Source organism: Chinchilla lanigera, unplaced genomic scaffold (genome assembly GCF_000276665.1).
Source record: "Chinchilla lanigera isolate Chin_1 unplaced genomic scaffold, ChiLan1.0 scaffold00005, whole genome shotgun sequence".
In the NCBI taxonomy this organism is placed as follows: Eukaryota; Metazoa; Chordata; class Mammalia; order Rodentia; family Chinchillidae; genus Chinchilla; species Chinchilla lanigera.
In genome coordinates, this window is record NW_004955406.1 from 15,274,237 (window position 1) to 15,288,199 (window position 13,963).

Genomic DNA, 13,963 nt, shown 5'->3' on the forward strand with positions numbered 1-13,963 from the left:
GTTTTTGCAGAGTTCTCATCATTAAAGTCTTAAATCATTTCCCAGCTTTATTGTTCCCTGCGGACTCAGCAGGGAAGAGCAGCACTCTCTTGGCCCAGAGCCACAATTGTTCTACAGCAGGGGTGATCTCTAGGTGTTTTCTTCCCTGCACTTAATGAAGAACTTTCTCAAGTTTTGCTGTGGCTGAACTTGACTTTCCTGTAAACACATATATTCAGCCTGGTAAAGCCCCACAAGTGGTTTTACCTTTCTCCAATATCCTTCCTTTTTGCTAAACAATGCTGATGCTTTCTCAGGTGGCCCTTGAATATGTCTGATGTGAATGTCAGAGCTATGAAATGAGGCAAAGCTGTTCCCAGCCATACACAGAGGAGGCAAAGTTATATGGCACCTTTGCTCCACAGCGACTTTCTGCTTCTGTCGCTTTTTCTCTCTTTCAAATTATTTTCTACCTCTCTTTCTACTCCTTCACCTAGACCATTCACCACTTGTGCCAAGTACTCACAATTCTGCCTTTCCACACAGAGCACCATATTCTAAAATTTTCTATCATTATTTCTCTGCCTTTTCTCTGCACTTTTCTTCTCTGGTGGAACTTAGGAAAAAAACCCACTGTAATAATTGGCATTCTAGTGTGGATAAGCAGGTGTTTGAGGAGATACCTGTCTTGCAGAATTCTGGCAGAAGCAACACCTTGACAAGAATGTAGCTCACATGGTAGAATTTCAGACAACTTGGCAGAACCACTGCATGTGTTTGTTTCTTTTCCTTGAAATTTAGGTTGGGGTGCAGGCGGGATGACGCTAGGAATTTTTAGGGTAGAGAGAGTTCACTGTGCCACTCAAGATACATTTCATTAGCTTTATTCTGCTTTTTATAGAACATCCTTAGAAAGCATATTTTCCTTGGTTTACCAGTCTCTAGTTCCTGCAGAGAGTCCTGGAATCCTCAGCTAATGAAGCCATTTCATTTGTTCTGGAACTTTTGTGGCTTCTTTAACACAACTCTTAGTTATTCAAAAATTCAGTTGTCAAAAATCAGCCTGATAACATTAAGTAAAATAAGTCAGGCACAGAAAGTCAAAGACCACATGTTCTCACTTCTGTAGAGGAGCTAAAAAGTTGATCTCATAGAAGTAGAGAGGAGAAAAGTGGTTACTAGCTCCTAGGAAGAGTGTGGGGAAGGAGAAATGGGGAGGATGGTAAATAGGTACAAGGGTGCATTTAGAAAGGATAAATAGCTTCTAATGGTCTGTAGCACAGTGGGGTAATGATGGTTGAAAATGATTAATTGAGTATTTCAAAATAGATACTAGAGAGGATTTTGAATGCTCCCAACAATGAAATGATAAATGTGTGAGATGATAGATATGCCAATTAACTTCTGATCATTGCACACTATGCATGCATTGAAATGTCACTCTATATCCATAAATATGTGCAGTTGCTACATGTCAGTTAGAAATAATACTTATTTAAGAACAGAACAACCTGAAAGATGCAGAATTTTCAAGGTAAACTACATTCCTATCCAGCCAACATGGGGAAGAATGCTTCACTGTGCCACTATGGGGACAACAGAAATAAATGGCCTGAGTCCAGCTGCAGAGCAAACAGGGACCTCGTAAATATTTCCTGCCTTTAACCATTGGTCTGTGGCCAAGGAAGCCCCTGGGTGGCACAGGTGCCCAGGGAGATGAGAGGCAACTGCTGTAGCTGCTCCCCACCGCTTTCACGGCCACCTTTCCCTTTTTCTGATCCCTTCTGTCTCTTCCTCTCCTCTTGGCCTTCCTTTGTTCCATAGTCCAGGTGCCTTGCTCACTGGGTCTTCCTGGGTAGACACTGCCTCTGTTTCCCAGGCCCAACTCAGAGCCGTGGTCTCTCCCCTGAGGTTCTCTTCAGTCCTATTCCCTGCCTCCTATGACACTGGCCCTATTTGGTTTTCAGTGCAATAGTACAGTCAGGGCCAAAGTGCTCGATTATATTGTCATGCACTGTTACTTTGTTCGTTTTCGGGGTGAGAATTGCTCTCTTGACTAAATCCTAAGCTCCTTGAAATCAGGAGGCAGGATACCTCTTTCATGTGGCCTGAGGAACAAATCTTTACCTTTCACATAAAAATTTCTCCATAAAGATTTGATAACTGTACCTCCCAGCCTTTCTTTCATTTCCCTCTTATCAGTCTTGCTTTTCCTTTTATCCACCTCACTCCACTTCCTCTGTTCTCCTCTGCAGCCTGAACGTCACAGGCCTAAATGCCACAGCTCACAGCTGTTGCTTAAGCATGCTAGACACAGTCAAGGCTTAGGGGATTTCTGAGTCCAGATGACTCCAAGCTAGGGATTGTGTTTGAGTGACAGTGGGAGTGCTGGGCTGAACAGAGCTGACTGAAGGCCAGTCAGAGTCAGTGGTTCAGGGAGAGAGACAGAGACAGAGACAGAGACAGAGACAGACAGAGAGACAGAGACAGGGAGACACAGAGACTAACCTCCGTGTTATAAAAAGATGTCACAATGGAGAAGCTATTTGAGGACAATCGTGTTCACATAAAGAAACTCAGTCACAAAAATGTAAGCCATAGTTAACTCTTTACAACATATTTGTTAACTACATCGGAGATATTTCCACTTGGGGAAAAATCTGGACAATTTAAATTTCCTTCGATGACATACCAACGGGTAATTTTACATAAGCTTTTATCACTACAAATACACGTTCTCCTTATGATCAATTCTCATCTGTATGTTGGGAAGCAATTTCAGTAAGTACTTAGCTTAATCAATTTGTATCTGTGCATTGACCTTTGGGACTGTGTTCCTAGTCCCATCAAGCAGTGTGCATGCACTGCAATTCTCCATCTCTTCAGACAGAATATTTTTCAATATTTGTACATGGCTTTCATATTCAATCAATGCAATCATCTGTTCCCTCCCTTCCACTGCTTCTCTTGCTTGGGGAGGTGAGCACCGAGCACTTGTGCCTATTAGAGAATATTTATTTACTGTTTCCCTGATACTCCAAGAACTGTAAAGATAGCAGGGCATCTGGGATCATAAAAATAATAGGAAAAGTGAAATTTTTTTTATCAGCTTGTTTACACAATTATGTAAATGATGAATACTTATACATGGCTGATTCCTCAATTATTCACGCTTTGAAGCTCTTGAAAATTCAATTCAACTAAATCACCTTTTCTTCAGCTATTATGATGAGCCAGGTATTGTGTTTTGAGGAAGGGGAAACAAAGATACAATGTGATAAGGAACATTAAAGAAATAAGCAAATGACTGTCATGCAAGTTGAATAAGCACAGTAAGGAAAGCATAATAAATGTTCTGAGGCTTTAGAGCACAAACGAGAACATCTATCTGGGTGGAGTCCTGGAGGATGGAGGAGGTCAGGCTGGGAGCCCTTTTTCCCCATCCCCAGTGCCGCTGTTCGGTCCAGAACACTCCACCTGTACTCTGGACCCTTGGAGCAGCTTCCTCCCTGACGTCCCCTGTCACTGCTACTTGCCCATCATCTTCCACAGGTGATCTAAACGTGACACTTCCCAGCTCTGAGCCCCCCCACATTCCCTCTGTCTGCAAGGATTTAATGTTTCCCAAGGTCTCACACATCAGGTCTAAGCATCTGTCAGCCTCTGTAGCCTCAACATGCCTCGTCATCCCGCCACACACATGCCGCCGGCCCTGTGCCATGTTGTTTGGGCCCAGTGACCTCAGTGACTTTTTCCATGCTCTTCCTCTTACCTAGACTAACACCTCTTCTCTCTTCTTCCCTTTTCCTTTCTTGAATTCCTCATTTGGAAACTCCTATGAAACTTGCCTTGCTGCAATCTTCCTCCAAGTCAGGGCAGACCATTCACATCCTGCCTTTCCATAGTACTTAGCACCCTCTTGGCCCAGCTTTGTCCTTTGGGATAGGGGATAGGCATGCTTACTTGCTTTGTGGGAGTGTGTTCTGCTTGTGGTCAGGATCTACAATAAAGTTGGCACATAGTATGTGTTCCATTCATGTTTCCTAAATTGCACTGAACTTGTTACATGGGTAGGAAGAACCCATGAAATGGGTAAATGTGAGAAGTGAAATAGAATATTTTTTACACATAGTTCAGAATAAGAGGAGGCGATAGAGAGGAAATCAAGGGATTTGTTTGTTTTTTTGTTTGTTTAATGGGACAAGACTCAACTCTAAGCAGAGAAAAAAGCTTATAGCAATTGAGAGAAACTGTAAGTGAGGAAAGGGACAATGAGTGGATCAGGCTCTAGAAGAGATGGGTGAGGCAGGCAAAGAGGGTCAGGAAAAGGTAGCCTTTGGCAAAGACGGTGAGGCTTTCTCTGTGAAGAGACAAGATGAAAGCAAATTAGGAAGATATCTGTGCAGAGACATCCAGAGGAGAGCAGGAGGGAAATTAACAAGGCTGTGTGTGTGTGTGTGTGTGTGTGTGTGTGTGTGTGTGTGTGTGTGTTACTTAGAACCAAATGCAGGGCCTGTGTACTCACCTCACTTTGTTTTTTAACTCTGAGATAGGGTCTAAGTGGTAAGTTGCCTGGGCTGGACTCTAACTTGTGATCCTTCTGCCTCATCCTCCCCGAGTGCTGGAATTACAGGTGTGCACCATGATGAAAGCTAGGAAGGCTCTTTCTGCATGGCCCCAGGCTTAGCAAAGGAAGAGGGGAGTTTGCAGGCAAAATTCTGGCTAAGACACTCAATACCATTAATTTTTTTTTACATGTGAATCACAAGATACTGAGAGAAAACACAAGTACAGCATTTAAAAAGTACTGTCATGAGCAATGACCTCTTAGATAATATGCTCATTATGAAAGCATTGCAAAGCACAGATGGAGTGCTTACTTTCCTGAGGGTGCAGGGCTAAGCCTGAAGGCTCTGCCAATATCTCTGATATTCTTTTTTCCCCCTTCCATATGGAATAATGACATGAGCCCTGACTGATGGGAGTTTGGGATAGAGTTATACACTGTGATTCTATAGCTGTACTTTGTTGAGCTTCTGCAGCCCCAGTTTTATCAGGCAGCCCGAGAAGCCATGTATTCAGTTGTAGTTTCTGTTCCCAGCCACAGGATTTTTAAATCCTTTCAAAATCCCTCAGCGGTCCCCAAAGGCTGATGTGAGCTTTGGATTCCCTGGGCCAAAGCAAGAGGAGTGAGTTTGCCCACAGCTTTGCCCACACTTCAGCTTTCCTACCTCCTGGGTGGCACCTGGGGGTTTCTCAGCTGCTATTCAGGCAAACTTGGCAGGTTGTGTTTACCCAAATGCAAAATGAATGCAAAGTTTAAGCTCAAAGTTTAACTTCTAAAAGGTGAAAGGGAGGCTACATTTGGTGAGCTTTCCAAAAACTTAGTTTCCATGACACTTCTTGAATGACCACCCACATTCAGGAAAGCAAATCACGTTTTCAAGAGTTTCTGGGGATACCTAGACATCTGGTGTGGAAGGGGAAAGACAGTAAGAGAGGAAAACTCATTTTTTGATGTTTGTAAGAATACATTTACATCAACACTGAGCAAGTGTTTCTATTCACTGTTGGTTTTATTTTTTCTTGCCTTTTCATGTCCTGTTTTTACCTTTTTCTAAACTTCACAGAGGAGGTATTAAATCAGAAGGCTACGTCTACATACTCCATGGATGAGTCTGTTCTTCTGGAATATGAACCCACTCTTATGTGTTCAGACGGTGTTGAACATCTTTGTGCAATGAGACGTTCTCATTTTTGACCATTTTATATGATTCTTGGTGAAAGTGTGGTATTCAAAAAATTAACATTGAATTAAATAACAATAGTTGCCCAGTATAAGTTGTTGGCTAAACTGAAAGAAAGATCCCAGAAGGTGTGGAGACACAAAAAGTTTTATCATAATTGAAAGATAGAATTCTGTCCAGGGCCTCTTGTCCCCACATTAGCTTTCTTTGAAAATGCATGACCATAGAGACTCATTTACACAAAGACTCACAGACCCTGAGACAAGAAAAGGACCTGAAAGATGCACACAAACCCAAGTTTATGCTGCAAAAAGCCACAGGAGAAAGTGCAATGCTTCAGAATCTGTGCACAGACCAGAGCAGCCACAAAACTGGGAGCTCAGTTCCCCAAATATCACATTTATCTCAATTTGGCAAGAAGCTGAAAGCCTATCTGGGACCATTTAAGTTCTAATGTTATTAAGGTTCATCTAATCAGCTCTTATAATAAGCTGCTTGCAAATGCATGGGGATTGAAGGTAAGATAGAAGCAAGCTGAACCAGGTAGTCCAGACTTGCCTGATAAACGCATCTTGGTTTGAATTGCCATAGAGCTATAAGATACCTTTCTGCCTTCCTGATTGGTAACTTCTGCAATTCCAACACCAGGCCATGTTAGTGAAAAGCAGTTTGTAAATGAGTGCATGATACAGAAAGTCAATCTGGACAGGTAGTGTTCTCCTAGGAAGATGATCCTACATGTGGGACAAGGTCCAGCAGGGAAAGATAGGTGGCCTCCGTGCCAGTGAGTGGCTTTCAAACTTAATAGACAGAATGGCTGGTGCTTCTAAAGACTAGCTCTGAGCATTGCTTTTCAAGCTGAGAAGCCAGCCAGACCCCTGCAGAGCTGCCTGGGCCCCCTGGCACCTGTTAGCTACCCTTAAGGTCACCTCCTCACATTCACGTTGGTCTGCCTTTCCCTGGGCTCAGGGACTTCTGTCAGCTTTACACTCACGTGGACCCTGTCCTTGGTATGCACATGGCTCTGGTGTGATGTTGGCTCATAATGTTGTGCTGCTCCTCCCTATGCTTTGAACAGCAAGCTCATCTTGTTCATGAGCGTTCTTGGCTCAGCCTGTGGGGTGATTTCCAAAGGTAAAACCAAAGGTAAGGTCCTGGTTCCTGGAGAGACACCATCTCCAAATGTAACGGTTATACTTGTCCTCAGCTGTCCTTCCCTCTCCCACTGCCTGCTGCTGCACACCATTTCTCAGCAGCCCCCACAACTAGAATCTCATTCAAAGATGTGGGCTCCCTCTTTCATCTTTCCAGCCCCTCCACCAAAGACCTCAGATAGCAGGAATGGATGAAAATACATAGATGTCCTATCACATTAATGACTCACCCTACATTTAAACCAATATTCTTTAACTATTTCTTTAACATCTTTTTAGAAGAGGGTGCTAACACCCCAAATGTTGCATTGAAACTTTACTAAGAAGTCAGTATACAGCCAAATGTTTCTATTGGAGAAGATTCTTTGGGTGGGAGTTTAATACTCCATTGCAAGTGGTTTGTCAAATATTCTCTTCTCTATAGAAGGATTTTCTCTGACCAAAGTGCTGGTAAGTGAAAATATCTCCACCCTAGTACATCTCCAGTGATGCTTTTTTGACAGGTTCCCCTAGTTGCTCATCTGCCCTGTTCTAGCCCCATTTGGTTGTAGAGAACTTGATCTCAACCAGCTAGAAGTAGTCTAGAAGCATCAAATTAACCAATTTACCCGCTAATATGGGTAGCTGACAGCCAGCTACAGGTGATAAAGTCTCCTGTGACTTTGAATATTGAAAGATGTTTCAAATGTCCTGGTGTCCTCAGTGGTCAAGTGTCTCCAAGTGAGGCAAGGTGCTGCTGAGACATTCTGGGCTGATTCATACAGAAAGCTTTAGAAAAGACTTGTGTCTGTAGAATGCCGTGATGAGCACTGAGTGCATGATGAGTCTCAGGAAGGAAATGAGTTTTTCCGGAACAAACTTTAACGATTGTATAAACAAATAGAGAGAGAAGGCTGGTGAGTACCTTGTTATTGTTTTGTACAAGAAAAAAGGGGCTCTGCCTGTTTGGAAAGTTCCTAATCCAGTGAAACAGGTTTCAGTGCCGTGGCAAGTTATTAAGGGAGCAAAATATTCATTGTGCCTGTCGACGCTGTGAATCCTCAGAGTCTTCTCCTATGGACCATTTTTTAGAGGTTATTATTTCAACCTGAAAATTCTTTAGTCATATATATGTGGTAGGGAAAAGGAATTAGAAAAGCTTTTAAATTAAAAGAAATAAAACGACAGGTTTTTCCACCAGCCATATAAATAGTTATGGATAGAGATAAAGAGATGGATATTTTTTCATAATACTTTATTAGGGGTTTTGGAACTCTAGAAATTTTAGAGTCAGGCTGGTGAATAATTTAGCATTGATTCATGCAGGCCCAGCGCAGGCGTGGGTGGGCTGGGAAACAAGTCTAGCCTCTTGGAGCGACTGAGCACAGTAACACACTTTTATTACCCACTGTATCATGAAGTGCATTTCAGAGGTATTTTATAAGAAGCCAGAAACCTTAGTACCCGGTTTCTCCATTGTTTTCTGAAACCACGTGGTGCCCAGAGGAGCAGATGTGGTTGGCCACCTCATTTTAGGGGAGACTGTTCCCCTCAGGCGGTTGTTTCAGTGACAAAGGGTCTCAGAGCCCTGGGAAGATGCAGTTGCAAGCGTAAGACTCAAACTGGCCATTAGAATGATGAATGGTAGAAAGTTCACTGCAAACAGTACCTTTTGTGATGGTATTTGCGATGTTTTCTCTTGACCACACGTTCTTTGTCCCTCACTCGGAAAGATATCTGTTCTCTGTACAGTTAGGATGGTATGGATATCTGAAACGAAAGAAGGCAGGGAAGAAATACAGTTATGGCTTCAAAATAAGGAACCTCAGTTTCCCTTTCTAGTCTAAGCACTTTATTTCCTTTTAAGTCAAATGGGGGTTGTATCATCTAAGATTTCTAAAGCAAAGACAATTGTTGCTTATTAAGTTATTTTTTCACTTCAGAATTTAATTTCTTTCACTAATTTTTAAAATTCATTTTTGTAGCTTTTCAATAGCATGGTAACTAGTTAAGGTAGAAATTCTATAGAATGATTATAAATCCAGAAATGTGTTTTATGCAACAAATTTAGGTTCTTTGAAAATGACTGCAGCACATACTTAGATGATCTGATCATGACAAATGTTTTGCATTTCCTCCAGCAAGCTTCTTCCCAGCCAATCTCTTTTCTCCCCAAGCTGGAGCCCCTTTAAGTCCTTAATATCCTCAGCATGCTGAATAGTTCTATGTCATGAAAGTCACCCATTTATCATAAACATTCTTAAGTGTGTCACTTTCAGTCCTGCTCTCTTTTCTTTTTATTTTAGAGAGGAAAAAAGAAAAGATAAACACAACAATGAAACACAGTTTCAAAACAGGTTAGTAGGACAGTTACAGTAGTTGATACACTGCATATTGTTGTCTTCCTGGTAGTTCTTCAGAGTAGAAATACAAGCATGATATCTTGTCTATATAATATTAGCACAAAACTTTCTTTTTAATGAACTAGGAGAAACTAGCTGTACAACTATCATAATTATCTTGTGTATGCATATATTTTTACCTTTCTTCCTTTCCCTTTTCCCCCATCAAAGTTTGTCTTTTCTTTTGAACAGTGTCTTCTCAATTCACAATATCTGTTGTACATTTCAGATCTTATTTACTTGTTCATTTTCTCACACTAGTGAGATAATATGACATTTACACCTATGGGTCTGGTTTATTCCACTTATGAGTATGGTCTCGAGTTGCATCTATTTGCCTATAAAAGACTTCATCTTATCCTTCTTTATGGCTGAGTAGTATTCCATTACATAAAAAACCCTATTCAAATCAGCTATTTACCTTCCAGGCATCTTCCCAGAAGAATTAAAAACACCATATCACAGCGATATTTGTGCACCCATGTTTATAGCAGCACAATTTATAATAGCTAAATCTTGGAAAAAACTCAGTCCTGACTCTCAAGGACTCTCTGGACTCTCCTTGAAGTCAGAATCTTTGTCCTACTCCTTAATTTAGCTCTTGTCCCAGGCACAGTGACAACATAGAAAAGAATGAATCAATCAATCAATCAATGTGAAGTAATTCTCTCAGTCTAGAATCACCACTACAAGAAGCAGGAGCATCTATCCTAAGTGGGAAGCTTCTGAACAGGCTTATTTATGAGTCTTTTTAATCAGGGGTCCTGTGCAGAATTCAGGCCAAGCCTTCCCCTACACAATTCCTAATATCTATCAACGCAGTTGGTAGCTTGATAATTATGCTGTCAAGGGCTTTCTTCTCAGAAACCCTGCTAAGCCTCAAGGATCTCATAATCATATAAAGAGAATGCATTTGTAAAACTCGATTGGAGTTTGAGGGAGAAAGGAGCAAGCATTTAGCTAAGGTGTGGACTTGATCATTTAGGTTGTTTCTGCAATGAATGGAGGAGCTCATGGCACCTCAGAGTTGGAGGAAGGGTAAAGGCCATTCAGTTCTGGAAGGACACACAGACAACTCTATCTCTGCTGGACACTCCAGTGTCAACAGGCTGCCTGCAGAGTTGGCTTGTCAAAGATTCTGAGGCTGTATCACTGGGGAAAGAGCGGTCCTAGGGTTTTCTGGTGCCTGAGATAGAGAGGTGTTGGAGATCACAAAGATGCCTGGTATTGTCCTCTTCCAATTCTAATCTGCTTGCTGAATGAAAATAATCATAGGTCCTTAGGTCACTGTCATTTGGGTAGTAATTGCCCCAAACTTTCAGCCTATTTTTAAGATAGAGCTCTGATATTAGACAATTCCTCCTTCCATGGAATTAAAACTCACTCTCATTTTTTCTTCCACCTATTGCCTTTTTCATCATCCTATCTGTGAAGGTGGCTTTCATTCTAAGAAAGCTGGTCCAATCTCTTTTGAACCAACTAAGTCAAAAGTTATCAAAAGTATTGGCAAAATCTCCTATAGTTGAGTCCATTAAACACTGAAAACCCTTCAACATAGTATTTATCTATTTCTCCAACAACATATAGACACATTCATTCATCAATTCATTCAACTAATATATGTTTATTATGGCTTAAAAGTCTTTATTTAATATTCTTAAAATTGGAAAGGTGATACATGCTTGCAGTAATAAGAGAATCAATATGAAGATTCATACAGAAAAGCTAATCATTTCTCCCCATCTTTGTCCCTTAGGTAATATTTTAATAGACCGGTGTGTATCCTTTACCCCATCATAGTTTCTCAGAAAACAGGTGGAGACTGGATATGCACCTAGGAGTTTCCCTGGGCTTGTGCTTGTGTTACTGCCCCTGTGGGATGGCAGGAAGCAGAACCAGCCAGGGAGTACGTTGAGCTGACCTGCACTGAGAAGGGACCCAGGCTTTGGACCCTATAGAGACCAGTCTTTTCATATGAGCTGCCCATAAGGAGGAGGTGGGCACAATTCTGGATAAAGAAGCTCCTTTTATCTAAGGGTAATGGCTGTAGAGGGGCTCAACTGTGAGCCATCAGCAGCCAACATTCCCAGCAGATATGCCCACAACACACACCCTCTCTTTTATGCATTTAAACCTAATTATGCAATATAAAAGATATATGGGATGTTTTTGTTTGCAGTTCTTAACTGAAATAGTCTGTAACTTGCTTTGGCTTAATGTACACACATCACCATTTTCCCCTTAATTTATTTATGCATACATACACATGCTTCTACGAAAAGATCCCATTATGCATCTAGGCCTTTTCGGGACATCTTTTTTCTGTTGCCTGGCTTCCCCCGCCTCCTGTCTTTCCCTTCACCATCTACATTGTCTTCAACCCCCATGTTGACAGAATGGGGCAGACCTTTATCTACTTCCTTTTACACTCACCTACCCACTTACAGACATGTGTGAATATGCGTCCATGAGCTTATTTACTTTTTTGGTCATTGGCAGTGCCCATACCCAGCAGTGGGGATGCGAAGAAGAGCACAGCCTCAGCCCTGGAAGAGCTCCTGTCCACGGAAATGGCTTGTGAAACACAGGAGGGCAGGTCTCATCTGGAGTCAGGCATGGGGGACGCAGAGTTTGGAGGATTAGAACCAGAACACTGGCCTCTGCATTCCAGTCTTGTGGTCTTTCCCTTTAAATCAGTTTTTAAAAAATAGGTTCTAAACTGGGCTGAGAAGTGGCCGAATATAATTCGAGCAACTGTGCACTGATTTTCCTGAAGTCACAACTACCCTTGCTCTGTTAGAATGAAGCTTATCATAAACCCACTGCACTGGCCTTTGAGATAGAACATGCATTACCGCAGTAGCAGATCCACTTAATTTGATTAACAAGTTGTACTTCTCTAAAATATCGTACAATGGGCTTATCTTAGGGTTGACTTTCATATAACCAGGCGAAGGATTATTATAACAGAAATTGAAGCTGGAATGGCACAACACAGGCACGTATTCCTGTGATAGCAAGTTCCAGAGGGGAAGCCCTTGGCTGAGATAAATATCAGGTACAGGGCTGATGCTCCCAAATGCTTTTAGCCTGCACACATTCTGAGGCCTGAGAGAGAGGGCACTGTCACCATGAGAGATACACAAGAGCGTTCGGGTCTGACTGTCCAGCAGCTTTGGTAAACAGACGTGTGCTGTGCATTCTCTTGTCCCCTCATTTACCCACACTTTCTCTCTTCCATGCTCAGCATTTTCTAGGTTCAATTTATAATACCTCATCTTTGTTTTTTTATTTTTAAATGTTTTGAATTTTATTAAATTCTATTCAGTATGGCTCAATTCTTTAATATCTCATCTTTGGAGAAAAAAGCTTTTATCTGGAGCATGTCCAGAAAACACACAATGCATATTCCTTCCTATCAAATGCTGACCTTGCAGTGGAGGTGAATTTTACCACATGAGGAACAGCATAGCTTGGACTTTGTAGCCTGGGCTCCCTGTCCCTGAGCGTCCATGAGCTTATTTATTTTTTTGGTCATTGGCAGTGCCCATACCAAGCAGTGGGGATGCGAAGAAGAACACAGCCTCAGCCCTGGAAGAGCTCCTGTCCACGGAAATGGCTTGTGAAACACAGGCAGGATATGAGGATCTGAATAGTCCAGAGAGCATAGCCCAAGAGGCACTATTGAGTTCAAGCACAGATTTTCTTGTGCTTTTTTGACTAAGGTGAATTGACACAAAACCTTGTGCTTTTTTGACTAAGGTGAATTATGGGCAGAAGAAAGCTACCTGCCAGGCCAGGTGAGACACAACAATCAAACACTGCCAAAGCCGCAAACTTCATAGCCATGGTTCATTTTGATATTCAGCATAAACTGTGGTGTTTGGATGGCGTGGATTCCTGTACTGTTAATTGTTGGAGGTGTTCCAGTAATAGTCATTTGATTCCGAGGATGCCGATTAGCTCTAAACAAAATTACCTAACACCTGAAACTATGATTAATTCTTTTTTCCTCTCAGTGCTCACAGCAGTTGGTAGCTGAACAATGGACCAGATTGAGAATGATCAATAAATTGTACTTAAAAAATAAATTGTACTTAGTCACCTTAATGAGAAAATGAGAACCTCAGGCAATTATTGATGATACAACCTATATTTTCTCCTAAACTCACAAGGTCTCTACCAATAGGTATCTTGAATGACTGTTATTTCATATTTCTGCTTTGGGGCATACAAATGTGAATGTTAGAAGAATTTCTCTGACCCCCCGATATTGGCAAGACTTTGCAATTCGACAGGGTGCAAAAGTTCATGAATTCTCAATTTGTTGTCTATGGATGCATAACAAATTAGCCTGAAATTCAGTGGCTTAAAACAGCCAACATTTATTATTGCATAATATTTATGTGTCAAGAATTCAGAAATGGTTTATCTGGGTGGGTTTGGTTCATGGTGCCTTACAGGGTTTCAGTGAAGATGTTAATTAAGGTTGCAGTCACCTGAAGACCTGCTAAGGATTGAGGACCTGTGTCCACAAGGGCTCATATATGTGACACTGGTCCCTGCAGGGGGTCTAAGTTGCTCCCCACATGGACCTCTTCAGGGTTGCTTGAGTGTCGTCACAACATGGTGCTGGTTTCCCTCAGAATGAGCAATCTACAGGATTTCAAGTCCACAATATCTTTCATGGCTAACCTTAGTG

At 41.7% G+C, this 13,963-nt stretch overlaps 1 protein-coding gene across 3 annotated transcripts in view; it reads right to left on the reverse strand.

Moving 5' to 3' along the window:
• Tnr (tenascin R) overlaps positions 1-13,963 on the reverse strand; it is a 504,972-nt gene that overhangs the window by 266,989 nt on the left and 224,020 nt on the right. For all 3 annotated transcript variants that reach the window (XR_001236464.1, XR_001236463.1, XM_013520943.1), the window contains exon 2: positions 8,529-8,629. The gene's annotated coding sequence lies outside the window, so the exon portion shown is untranslated. The remainder of the gene's footprint in view (positions 1-8,528; positions 8,630-13,963) is intronic.